The sequence below is a fragment of the Leguminivora glycinivorella genome, chromosome 13 (genome assembly GCF_023078275.1).
Source record: "Leguminivora glycinivorella isolate SPB_JAAS2020 chromosome 13, LegGlyc_1.1, whole genome shotgun sequence".
Taxonomy (NCBI): Eukaryota; Metazoa; Arthropoda; class Insecta; order Lepidoptera; family Tortricidae; genus Leguminivora; species Leguminivora glycinivorella.
This window is the reverse complement of record NC_062983.1, coordinates 6898145-6912442: the sequence shown is the minus strand read 5'-3', so window position 1 is coordinate 6912442 and position 14298 is coordinate 6898145.

Here is a 14298-nt window from a genome sequence, read left to right as displayed (position 1 = left end):
ACAAACATTTTCTAAATAATTAATTAAAAGATAATTAAATCTTAAGTAGGCGTCTACTTACTTTAATTTAATCTTAACATAAGTATATTTTTTAACATCGGTATTTTAGGTAACTTGTCAATAAGAGAATTCGACACCAATATTCAAGGATAAATCTGCAACAAAATTAGGGGCATTTTCAGAATTTGGGACCCCCCCAATTAGCGTAAGTTGTTATCAAAAATTGACTCACTGTCAGTTTTGTGACAATAATTATTGATTAAGCATGAAATTTCAATAAAAATATTGTTTTTGTGTTAAATACATAAACTTTAAGCGATAATCTACATTCAGCATGTGAAAAGACAGATTTTATGTTTAATTGTCGTCACAAAACTGACACGGTGACACCGTATTAGTTTTTGTTAACAACTTACGCTAATTGGGGGGACCCAATCCCAAATGCTGAAAAAGCTCAACTACGTATTTTATTAACATCCACATCTGCATCAAAATCGTAACGTTATACGTAAACTCAATATATCAATGTATGTCTCGGTGAGAACTGCTGTGCTGCTGCTGCAGCTGTGGTGCAAATGCATGTTTACCATATACTTAAGTTAGTTTTTATACAAAATTATGTACATTTAACTCTGTTTGTTCTCCTAATAAATAAATAAATAAATAAAATTAGACGAGAGTCGACGTAGTAAAATCCAATTTGTGGAGGGCCTAAAGTACCTACCATTAAGTTACAAAATAACTTTGGCTAGGTACTTTAAAGTTAACTGGGTTTTTCATAGACGTCATCTCGGCAGGAGTCGTTGACCGGACAACGATAGATGCAATCTAGTCTTTCATAACACTTCAAATTATCATACTTACTGCAGGCCTAGCACATGATGGCCGCGAGAGTATGTCGCCGCGAGATAGACTACCTGTCCTTATGTCATTAATACAATTAGACAAAGACGTGTCATCTATCTCGCGGCGACATACTCCCGCGGCCATCATGTGCTAGACCTACTGACTTGAGGTTTCGACAGACGTATTTTAATCAAAATACATGTGATTGTTTTGTTACACATGTATAATTTGTGAACAACGGACATGTTACGGTCTGTGGTCTTTATTTTATTTGCAAATCCAATTTTAATGTTAAGTACCATTTGGGTCGATTTTTATTTTACTTGGATTCCATTTTCAGTTAAAACTTTATAGAAATATAGAGTTCCCACCACTGTATAATTATACTCTTCTTTTATAGACCTTAAAAGTACCTAATAATAACCAAACTTAATTAACAAACCACTTTCTGTTCATATTTGCCAATGTCTTATCAAAACCATATAATAACCGCAACAAGTTGTATTATCCGAATCGAGCTCTTGGACTTATTTTTTAATTTAAACATTTTAAGATACATAACATAATATGTGGATAATATTGACAAAAATACAACACACGGTTACAATACGCGATTTAATCCGTTTCCATAATTTTATTTTATGAGTAACTATCGCGGTAACCGAAGACAATATTACACGGTTACACGTTTTAGGATCCGAATCGGGTACTTTATAACAACAATATTAAATTATTGTACTTACAAGATTGGAAGGCCTGGGCTGACGCCGGAAACTTCGCATTGATTATCGAAGTTCAGAGCGTCGTTTAATCTTCAGAACTCGACACACTTCAAAACTTTTTCATTATGTTTAATTAAGCTAGCATTAAATAATCCTTGATTTTGAGAACTAGGTACTAAGTACAGTCAACCGATTTGAATCCTAAGCCACCTTTTCACAGTCAACGTCAAAAGTAACTTCTATGGCCAATAACGCACGGTTTCAATAAGACTGGGTTCTAGAGTGATATTATGTTCAATTTTCCATCATCATCAATCATTTAAGAGTTGGACTCTTGTCGGTGGAGCAACTTCCATGAGTGCCGGTCTTCTGCCTTCCTTTGACTTCCTAATTAATACGACACTACGTTGATTTTTCCTTTATTTGGGTCATATACGCTCTCCTTGGTCTTCCCCTTCTTGTTTCAATTCTTCCTTCTAGTATGTTTTTAATGAATTCGTCGTGTCGTATCAGGTGCCCAAGCATTTTCCCTCTTCTGTTATTTATACTTCAATTTTATTGTACCGATTATTAAATGTCATCATCGATTGTTTTATGTATAGCTGTTTAAACCTCATCCTATCCTAAGTAAACCGTCACTATACAATCGAAGTTTTGTATGTGAAATTATTACTCAACAGTAAGGACGCGTTCAACTTACGGTAGGGCCGTACCGTGCGGCTGCGTTCGTGTCTCGCAAATGGTCTCGTCGGAAGATCAGCGCTGACCTCCGGGTCGGCATTATGCTGAGACGGGACCATTTCGTGATAAACTTAGCCATCCCATGTACATTTGTAGTTTTAGTCATACTTTATGCATAATGTGTAGTTTTTAAGTTTATTACGAATAAATATTTTGATTGATTGATTGATACTCAGTTTAATTTTTGCGAAAAAGAAACGCCGCGAAAGGTAGTCTGGCTCTGTCGCGCCAATACGCAAGGGCGATAGAAATAGATCGAGCGTTTCGTTTTGTGAGCGTTTCGTGAGAGTTTGTGCCATTCGGCTACGTAACCTGTCCCATGAAATATAACTTTCGGCGATAAAGAATGAGAAACCTTACGGCTCAGCCACGACATTGGTCTAAGCGCGACAGGGGAGCGGCGGCCATACATTGGAGCGAGACACAGCGATGGGACTTTTCATTCGCACGTATGGCTGCCGCTCACCGCTGTCGCGCTTAGACCAATGTCGTGGCTGGGCCGTTAGGAATTCCCCCCAATCCCCCCGCCATACCTCTAATAAATCTACCACAAACCGCAGCTTCCTCTTTCAATCATCCTTATTTTACCGCAGACAGAACTTTCAAGAAAACTGTCCTACGAATATAAACTTTCAGTCTTTCGACTTTTGGTTGCGACCACTGGTCTGGGTAAAGAATTGGAAGGATTTCTTTGGTGACTGTAAGAAATGACATGCGTTTACAAGCTCCGATCAGCTTTTGAATGTACAAATGCATTTAGTTTGTATGCTCTTCTTATGCATTGTGTATGGACTATAAGTGACTATACATACTTATATTGTGGTGTCATATGCAAAAAAAAATACAAGATGAATACAGATGCATACAGCGGCATTGACACTGAGTCGTTCGCTGCAAAACATTGTCGGTTGCCAAGCAACCCCTTATTTTCCATTAGGTGACCGCATTATGTAAACGACGTAAATTAATTGCCGATTACGTTCATAATTTTGAAAAAATAAATTCTAGAACAGGCTTACCAGAAACCCCTATTGTGGATTTCGAAAGAAAAATTGCGAAATTTCCTGAAACTTGGAAACTTCTCAACGGCACATCACATCTGTAACCACGTATTGTCCACTCCTAAAAAATGACCGACGATGCTTTAAAATAACCTAACCACAAAATTAAAATTTTGAAAAAACTCCCGACTGCGACATAGTAAACTGATTTTCATGAAACATGGCTAAGAACACTCTCGACTAACTCAGCTTTCAGACAAAAAAAACTCGGTTCATCCGTTCGGGAGCTACGATGCCACAGACAGACACACACACAGACAGACAGACAGACAGACAGACAGGCACGTCAAACTTATAACACCCCGTCGTTTTTGCGTCGGGGGATAAAAATGCATGCATCACAATACTATTTCGTAAAATAAAAAAAAGTTCTAAATAATCTTCGTCACAACTACGTCAAAGGTCAGACCTTCGGGTTTACGTGCGCGTCATTTCTTTCGACACTCTTTACCATCAGCACATATCACTATTGTCAACCTTATATCTTCTCTATAAGGTTTACGAAAGTTTAAATAAGGCTACCGGATCTGCAGCTTTCGTAACGGCTGTAAACCGCTAACGGGTTTAGACTTGGCTGTGTCGCCTTTTCTTGAAAGCGCACGTCATAGATTTCGAAATAGAATTACCAGAATAAAGGTCATGTGAGTCCAGGCAGGCAATTATGGTCGCGCGATAAATGATAAAACATCTGGCCGTTCCTATCGCACTTACTAATAGTGTGATAGGGACGGCCTGATATTTTATCGTCTATCGCGCGACCATGCTACCCGTGCAGGTTCTACGGCATAACTTAAACAGCTTATCCTTGATCAGTGATCACATTTTAAGAATAAGATCATAGCTGGGCACCGTTAATCAAATAGTTAACTTCGATAATCGTTAATCCGTTACTTAAAAAGTTAACTTCGTTAATCGTTAAAGCGATACATTTCGGTAGATTTAACGGAAGTTAAAGTTAATCGATAATCCGTTAACACGTCATAAAAATGGGACTCCACTGTAGGTATTATGTATTTCTATTTACTAAGTATCCACCAAAAACCATTAAAACCTGTGACGCCAATCGGTAAAAAACCGAAATGTAATAATTACGGTCTCTTCGGGCTTTTACCGCCGTTGGTTGGCTAAATCCTAGGTTTTATTTCGGATTGGTAATTATTGGGTCATTCATCCGGTCGTGATCGTGGTGCGTCGGTTCTTCAGATTGAGATTTGAGATGACAACTCGACTCGATGCTGTGGGCCATGATAACTTGGTAGAGTAATCTAAGGCCCGCACCGGACTCTAACTCGATGCGTCGGTTGCGCGATTTGTCTGTCATGCCTGATGATTGCACTCTATTCCCAGGTTAGTGATCGATCTAGCACACCTAATAAGATTTAGAAGATCTCGAATAAGTGATCCAAAATCACCAATTGGTCTTTAGACTGTTTATAACCGACGGATCTGCTTTTACCGATAAAAGCTAGGTTTTGCCGTACTATTACGGGCTTTTACAGTAGCAGTAAGAACGTGGTTTTCACGGCGCAGCGAGCCGCTTGGAGTGCTGGATTAACGATTAACGGACTCGATGAAATTTAACGGAAGTTAACGAATCCGTTAACATTTTTTAAAGTTAACTTAAAAGTTAATCCGTTAATCGAAATGTTAACTTCGTTAATTAACGATTAACGGATTAACGAGTTAATGCCCAGCTATGAATAAGATGTCATATAAACTATTCCGGATTTCGCCTAGTTTCAGAGTTATTATCAACTAGCTTTTGCCCGCGGCTTCGCACGCGTTAGAAAGAGACAAAAAGTAGCCTATGTCACTCTCCATCCCTTCAACTATCTCCACTTAAAAAATCACGTCAATTTGTCGCTCCGTTTTGCCGTGAAAGACAGACAAACAAACAGACACACATACTTTCCCATTTATAATATTAGTAAGTACTTATTTAAAAAAAAATCTTATTGTTACTCAGTACAAAGAGTCTTTTTAACGCCGTTGATGCGCCATTATGGGGCATACTCTCACAGTACTCATTGCTAGGGTAACATTTTATTTAAAAAATGCTCGACGTGTTTTATTCAAATATATGCAAAGTTATTATAGACCTAGACAGACTCTACACCATACTACAAATAAAACACTAACAAAAATCGTATCACATTCCTGATTAACCAGCGACACTGACCCGGTTTCCCACGCCGGACAAAACGCCAAATTCTCAGGCAACCAAGTTTATTATACTACACTTACAATTTCCGGTGACCTTCTGTACACTCATGTGAAATATAAATCGAGTTAGATTTTTTTTTTCATACCACCTATTCGGAAAGGAGACTTCTTTCTCGCAAGGTACCAATATGCTACTTTTCTCCCCTACCGGCCTAACCGAAAAGACAATCTTTGACGCTAGACGCCGACCAAAACACAGTCTGGCTCTGTCGTGCCTATACATGCCGATGGAAACTTTCCGAAATTGCAAAACTTTCCCTCATTTTTGTATAAGGTACAGCGGAGCAAATCTCGACTAAGTTGTTACTAATCCATTTTTTCCATTATTACAATATGATGTTGAGTTCTACATGTATCCACTGAACACGCCTACCATATATAATCGGTGGACACTATTTAATAATGCAAACATTGTAAAACATGGAAATAATGGACCAGTTACATTTACCCCCCAGTCGAGATTTGCCCCGCTGTTCCTTAGAGATTTAAATATTCCGTTTCATAAACTTTTTCATATATTTCCAACATAGCTGGGCACCGTTAATCAAATAGTTAACTTCGTTAATCGCTAATCCGTTACTAAAAAAGTTAACTTCGTTAATCGTTAAAGCGATACATTTCGACAAATTTAACGTAAGTTAAAGTTAATCGTTAATCCGTTAACACGTGAAACAAAATTAACTTTTTTTTAAATATTTAGTTGCATCAGCGTATCCACTATAACGTATTATATTTCTGTAAAAGGCCGAAGTACAGCTAGCCTATTGAACTCTAGGCTGCACGTGGAAGGCAGTGATCGCCTGAGCTACTGCCAAGAGCTGTGTCAGGAGAGATGCTGGCGGTGACGGGACTGCTGTGGCACTTTGGGCGGTAGAGGCTAGGGAAGCGAATGTGGTCGTAAATAGGGCTCGAATTTGCTGCCCTATCACTACAACAGTCGCCATGGTAAAGCTTAGGATTCACCGAATCAAAGTTAGTAAAAGCAAATCCACGTGAAGAATACTTTTTTAGGTAATATTTCGGACTTTTAGCAATCGACATCGGTAAAACATAGGATTTACCGGCAAATCATAGGATTTTCCGTACTTCGGGCTTTTATAGTAGCGTTCAGAAGGTGTTTTTCGCAGCGCAGATGGCGCCTGTGCCCTACTAGATTAACGATTAACGGACTCGGAGAAATTTAACGGAAGTTAACGAGTCCGTTAACATTTTTTCAAGTTAACTTAAAAGTTAATCCGTTAATTGAAATGTTAACTTCGTTAATTAACGATTAACGGATTAACGAGTTAATGCCCAGCTATGATTTCCAAGAACCTTAATTTTTTTTTTCTAAAGTTTTCGCAATTTGCACATCCCTGCCCTGCCTTCTAGAAAAATTCGGAATCGATCTCTGCATTGTACTCATGTTTCATTGTGATAAAAACAAGTTGTGAATTTGACCCGAATTCGTTATATTCGTTTCTTGTTGAATACATGTCATTTTTCCCTTTAGCAGATCATACTCAGCAAATCCATATCAAACTGATAACCAACTATTACAATCGGAGTAAACCCACCCATCATTGGATTTCACGCTCGAATGCGCTGTAGCTGTTAATCGGTACGTGAGATATTCCGCGCTAGCACACTTACCTTACAATATATGTACGTTCCATTACACGCGCGTTTCTTGCCTTCTCGTTAATGGACAAAACATCGAAATCGGAGCTCACATACAGTCTGACCAAAAATAAATTAAAAAGTGGCAACATTGTAGTGTCATCCCTTTCAAATCAATAGTAAGAAAACGGGACACTACGATGTTGCCATTTTTTAAATTTCCACTGGTTTTGGTCAGAGTGTAACCAACGTCACAATCGCTTACAGCTTGGTAAAAAAAGGGAAGAAATGGAACGATTTTTTTTATCATAGCAACACTTAACTATTCTCATAGAAAAGTGTCAACTATTTAATAGTTACACATGCAAAACGGTTTATGTTCTACTCTTTTTTGTCATACTGTACAGTATGGGGACTTCAGTAGTCGGTACCATAGCTAGTGTTTAGCCCTGTAGCTATACCTTGTACTTTTGGCACTTGAAAAAAGTGTAAACAAACCTGAGCTGTCAAATTTGAGGTTTGTTTATTAGGTAACGTTTGGTTCCTGAATTTTTTTCTCTATTTAAAAATAATTAAGCTCACTACTATTTTCCATTTCATTCCACTAACATGTAATTTCGTTTAATTTGACGAAACGTATACACCTTCACGAATACAAACATATCGTCATTACATTTAATGAATATTATTATTTTCTCCAGGGAATCATCAACCAAAAAGTACCTAATTTTGCAGAGGTTTAAAACTCATGGTTGCATTTTAATCTGGGTGTAACTCCGGTTTCACATTATCCGATCCGATATCGGATGTCGGAAGGATTTCGATGGAAAAATCCAAGATGGCGCCTGTAATGTATGGGATATCGGTCCTACATCCGATATCGGATCGGATAATGTGAAAACGCACTAATTAACTCTACTAAAATATAAAGGTAGTACACCTTACGCGATTTTTAATTTTATCTGTCTGACATTTGCCATTGCTTGTTATCAATCATTCAGCTTCCATTTCTCCGTATGAGATGATGATTGTTATATTTATGTTTTTTAGGGTTCCATACCAAAAAGGTACAAAAGGAACCCTTATGGCGACGCTCTGTAGGTCCGTCTGTCTGTATGTCTGTCACATTTCTAAATATCTCGAGAACTACTTACGCTATCGATTTGAAATTTGGAACAGTTATGAACATTTTAAACCTCTGCAAGCTAAAACTATTATTTTTAAAAATATATTAATATTAATTATAGTAAATGGCCAAAATGGAAGGGGGGCAAACTGTAAATGTCAAGTTACTAGGTCAAGTAGGGTATCGTTAGAAAGAGCTCAAATTGTACATATCAAAACTATGTTTTATAATTTTTTTGTAGTGGAAAATAAAAATAATTACCATTCCCCCCCCCCCCCCTTATCTCCCGAAGCTTACCAACGAAAAATTATGACTTTTTACGAAATATTGCTTTTAAGCTAAATTTTACAGGAAAAGGTTTCTGGCCTTAAAAGGTTCACTATCCCTGGATCTGTCAAATTTGATGGCTCCGGTTTGTTTACACTTTTTTCAAGTGCCAAAAGTACAAAGTATAGTGTGTCCCTATCGCTCTGTAGTGGCGAGACAGACCCAGACGTAGCGTCAACGGTTGTCACTTCGGCTAAGCCTACTCAGAAAATACGTAGTATTAGCCTAGTTTAGTAAGAAGCATTGAAAGCTTAGCGTAGGTACAGTGAGCTGCGAAATTGCATGGAGAAATGTGACATTATCTGCGTAAAGGGACCTTATTGTCGATGGCGCTTACGTTACGGCGTCGTATTTGTACACGAACATAGCTCATAACGCCGTAAGCGCCCACTAAGGACACAAAGTACCCATATAAGGACACAAATTATGAATGAATTCATTGATAAATTCGCCATGCACTTTTGCAGCTCACTGTACTAATAGAGATATGATTTAGAAGAGAGGCCTATCCTCAGCAGTGAGCGATAGAGGGCTGATATGATAATAAAGATAAAAATATAGTTATTATGATCGTCTGATCAGGAAAACAGAAAACAGAAACTAGATACAATACAATTATCAAAACAAAATGATATGAATAGAAAAGATATTATATTAGCGCATTGGCAAATATATTTTTGACTTTGATTAACATAGATTTAAGCAAAGCGACTGATCCCATCGATTACAGCATCCAATACTTTAGATCATCAATGTATTTGTCTATTTGATAATTAGCAACATCATTCAGTGGCAGTGAAAATATACAAAGTAGGTAAGCTTATTGTTTAGGATTTGATCAGTTGTTGACAGCATCACATAAATCACATTCTAATCTTACGCCGCGTCATAATATACTAACCCTATTATTCATAAACATTCACTAAAGTTATAATTTTAGAACTAAACGGGACTTAATCGCGTCAATATTTACATTTATCACCGACTGATATCGTTGTTGTTTGTGTTGCGTGTAGGCAAAGTGACAACCCTAGCGCAAAAGTGAATAATCAAGAAAAAGTGCGGGTAGTTCGAAAAACTCGCGCGGCTAGAAGATGTTGATGCAATTCCTCGCCAGTCTACCCGTGACCACGAACATAATATGATGTTAGGAACTTCGGGCCAAATATAAATGTAAGTGTTTACGCCAGTCCCGTTTAGTTCTAAAATTATGAATGCAAATCGTGTTAGTTTAAATCAATATGTTCACTAAAGTTATCAATCCAATAAAGTTCGTTTGTCTCTTTCTATCACACCAATACATCGGAAAGGGACTAACGAACTTTATCGGCTTGATAATTTTAGTGAACGTTTATGAATAAGGGGGTAAAAATATGTTACGTTAGTGTCATGACTACTACGGATTGTAATTTTTATAACCGCCAATATTTAAGGAGTTCATCGAATAACTAGCTGATACATAACCCAAAATAATAAAAAGTGTACTTAAATGTACCCAAAATTAACCTAACTTTCCATACATTTTGCCAGCCAGCCCATCATATATATCCAGAACATTAAATGATTTACTAGTAGGAAGTCAAAAATTTTTACTACATAGCTGCTGAATTACTTAAATACTAAATACTTTCCAATAGAGCCTATTTTCTCAGAGTAAGGTTCCTATTTAATATAATTTTCACCACACCAACTGGTAAAGGCTTACTTTGCTATTCGAAAACAGATAGCAAAATTGCATTTTATCCACAAGAGTGCAAAGTAATTTCATACAAATTTTAACTTTATGTCTTAAGCTGGCTGCTAAAATTTACCTATAAATGATGATTTTGAATCATAAATATTGAATAGATTGATGGATTTGATTTAGTTTGATGTTTTATAGTCAGTATTTTGTTCGTGTTGGTGTGGTGAAAAATTTTGTGTTTCACTCGGTGGCAAAGTTTGTTTAACCTTCGTTCCTTGAAACCCTCGCAACGCTCAAGATTCCACTTTTTGATAATATTGGAATCTTTCGCTTGCTCGGGTGTCAATATTGGCACGTGCGGTTAAACAACAACTTTGCCACCTTGTAAAACAAATAACTATTATTATTTCCCGCATTTTAGTTTTCATTTGAACTGTTTGTGAATTTCCTTAAACTTTTTGGCCTATAATATCATTGAATGTGTCAGTTTGAAGCTTTAGGGTATCATAACTATGCTTCGCGCGAGACTGCCCAATTGTCCCTTCGCGTGGAAACTCGCCAGATAACAAGGAAACTGCACGTTTCACAGTTATATGGTTTATTAAAACTTTTATATTGACAACAAAGGCGTAGGCGTATAACTCCGTATTGACAGATAAAGTTTAAGAAAAACGTTTTATTTTGACATCCGTTCTTCAGTTTTCCGTGATCATGATGGCTGCAACTGCGTCGAAAAATCGGGAGCTCGACAAAAATCAAAAAGGTAATCACGGTCTATATCCCGGTCAATATAATTAAGTCAAATGAAAAAAATCTTACCTCGGAACCATCTACATTATTAATTTGCCAAAATATTGTTATGATAATTTATTAGAATTCATTTTGCGCATTTCTATTCCTATAATATTATATTGGGCACAACAATGCGTAGGTACGATCTCAAACATATTGCGCATGCAAAAGGGGATTCCTGAAATTACGCAGGATTCTGGCAAAACTGTTCCCATTCCGCCCAAGCGTATCGTCTCAGTGATTACAGTTTATTAATAAACGTTCACTAAATTTATCAAGCCGATAAAGTTCGTTTGTCCCTTTCTATCACACCAGTACGTCAGAAAGGGACAAACGAACTTTATCGGCTTGATAACTTTAGTGAACGTTTATCAATAAAGGGGTTAGACTATAATAGCTGGTAAATCCCGTCTTCCCTGGCGCGTTCCTTGAGGAACCGTGGAAGAAGAAGAATAATCATGGCTATCCCTATCGCTCTTTCATATTGGTGCGAGAGAGCCAGACTGCGTTTTGATCTTGCGTCTAGGTCAACGACTGAGTTTTCGACTAGATCCGCTGGTAAGATTGTTTTTTTTTGTCGGAGATTTGGGAGTTTAGAGATTTTTCCTGTATTATATCCACATAGATTGAGGGACATCCCGGGGAGAGGTGAGATTGTAGTCAAATGTAACTTGTATTAACTTACCTGATACGCAATAAATCATTCATTCATTCAATGCTTTACCTGTTTCCAATTAAATTGTTAATGCATCTTGAGGTCACAGACTTGCTGGCTCATATAATAAATCGTCTACCAATAAATGGGAATATGTGCCCAATATCCAAATTCCCTCAACTCAAATATTTCTCAAGTCATCTCTTTAACATGTTATTACTGAATAAAATGTGGCCGTATTTGAATCGCAATAAGTTTATCCTTTGTGTAAAACGTATGAAATAAGTTATTTATACAGCGTGTAAATCTTATGCGGGCGAATCTCTTAACGGTGTTTAGTGTAGGACATAAGAAATTTAATCAGATAACTTTTACTTACAATTGAAATTAAAATTTTATTTGTACATAATAATTCGGCCCGCAATGTAATCCAAACACACTCGCGTTAAACTCTCTTTGATCGCATCACAACCATATTTACAGTACAATGCTGCTGAGAAAATTGACAGAAATTAATTATATGGTGAAATAGGTCAAAATTAAGAGTCGCTTAAGAACACCCCATCATAGCCTCTTGGCGCCCAATGTACTTTCTGAAGTACATTTGGTTTCAATGGATTTTTAACTTTCATGTAAACAAAAAAATATAATTTATTTTATTTCTAAAATTTTTCGAACAAATGAAATTGAATTAAATCTCAAGTACAATAAGAATCAAAACTCCCTAGCAAAAATTTGGTACGGTGGGCGCTACGAGGATAATATAATTTATATGTATTGAATTCTATGCCTGGTCTAATTTATCGCCCGTGTAACTTTACACACTGTATATTATTCAGGAACAAAGGCATTCCGAATTGAAGGAATGGGACTTAGAAACTTTCTGAGAATTCCCACCAAAGTTCCAACGAATTAGTACAGAAAATACTAAATGTTTAGAACCTTTGCAGATTACACGTAACTGTCATAAGAGCCATTGAAATAGCCGTTCAATTTTGAAACTTGTTGTATTTAGAATACAGTTAACAATTGAACGTATCTTCAATGGTTGTTACGAATAATGTTTGTTAGACTAGAGAATATTAAAGCTATAAATAACTCTCTGGAGACAAAGCAAAATGAACGATCGCTGGGAAAATGAAACATTGTTTTGGACTCTAGTATTTTGTAGGAAAACTAGGAAACTTAGTATAACAGGTAAAATATGGTTTTCAGTACAGATGGTGTTTTTTTTACGCACTAGTGCGAGAAGTGGTTCATTATATGCCAGGTCGAAACTTCGAAGTGCTATCTGTACTGAAAAACGTCGTACGATACACGTGCGAAAAGGAAATTCGTAACTCGTGTCGAACTTCATTTTTTACGCACTTGTATCGTAATGTACTATTTCAGTACAGATGGTGTTCTTTTTACGCACTAGTGCGAAAAGTGGTTCATTATATGTCAGGTCGAAACTTTGAAGGGCCATCTGTACTGAAAAACGTCGTACGATACACGTGCGAAAAGGAAATTCTTCCTTTTTTTTACGCACTTGTATCGTAATGTACTATTTCAGTACAGATGGTGTTCTTTTTACGCACTAGTGCGAAAAGTGGTTCATTATATGTCAGGTCGAAACTTCGGAGGGCCATCTGTACTGAAAAAAGTCGTACTATATACGTGCGAAAAGGAAATTCTTCCTTTTTTACGCACTTGTATCGTAATGTACTATTTCAGTACATGTGTACGGTGTTTTTTCTCGCACTAGTTCGCAAAGTAGCACATTTCTTGTAAGGTATATAGAATCTTCAAAGGGCCATATGTACCTACTCAAAAACGTCGCAGTCTTCGTACAATACACGTGCGAAGAGAGAAAATTCATCACTCGTGTCGAACTTCTTCTTTTCCGCACTTGTACATAATTATCTTACCTAAAGGGAAGTCCCAACCACTGATGGCAATATTGTAAACCTTTTTCAAAGAAATTTTTTTTTTTTAATTAATGTACTATATTTTCACTCTAGTGATCATAAAGTCATACAAGATAATTATTATGTTGACAGCGATTTAACTAGCCTGTCTGTGCAAAATGGAATAGATCATCATCCTCCTTGCGTTATCCCGGCATTTGCCACGGCTCATGGGAGCCTGGGGTCCGCTTTGACAACTAATCCCAAGATTTGGCGTAGGCACTAGTTTTTACGAAAGCGACTGCCACCTGACCTTCCAATCCGAAGGGTAAACTTATTGGAATTAGCCCGGTTTCCTGACGATGATTTCCTTCACCGAAAATAGACTGGCAAATATCAAATGATATTTCGCACATAAATTCCCGTAAAGCTCATGCCGGGGTTTGAACCCGCGACCTCCGGAACGAAAGTCGCACGTACTTACCGCTAGGCTACCAGCGATATAAAAAACACTTATAGATAACCTACCTTTTTACCACAGGCACTAACAGGAAGGGGAATAAATCATATCGCACATATTAAATTAAAAAAATAGTTCATAAATTTCATAATTATTTACATAGAGTTTAACCT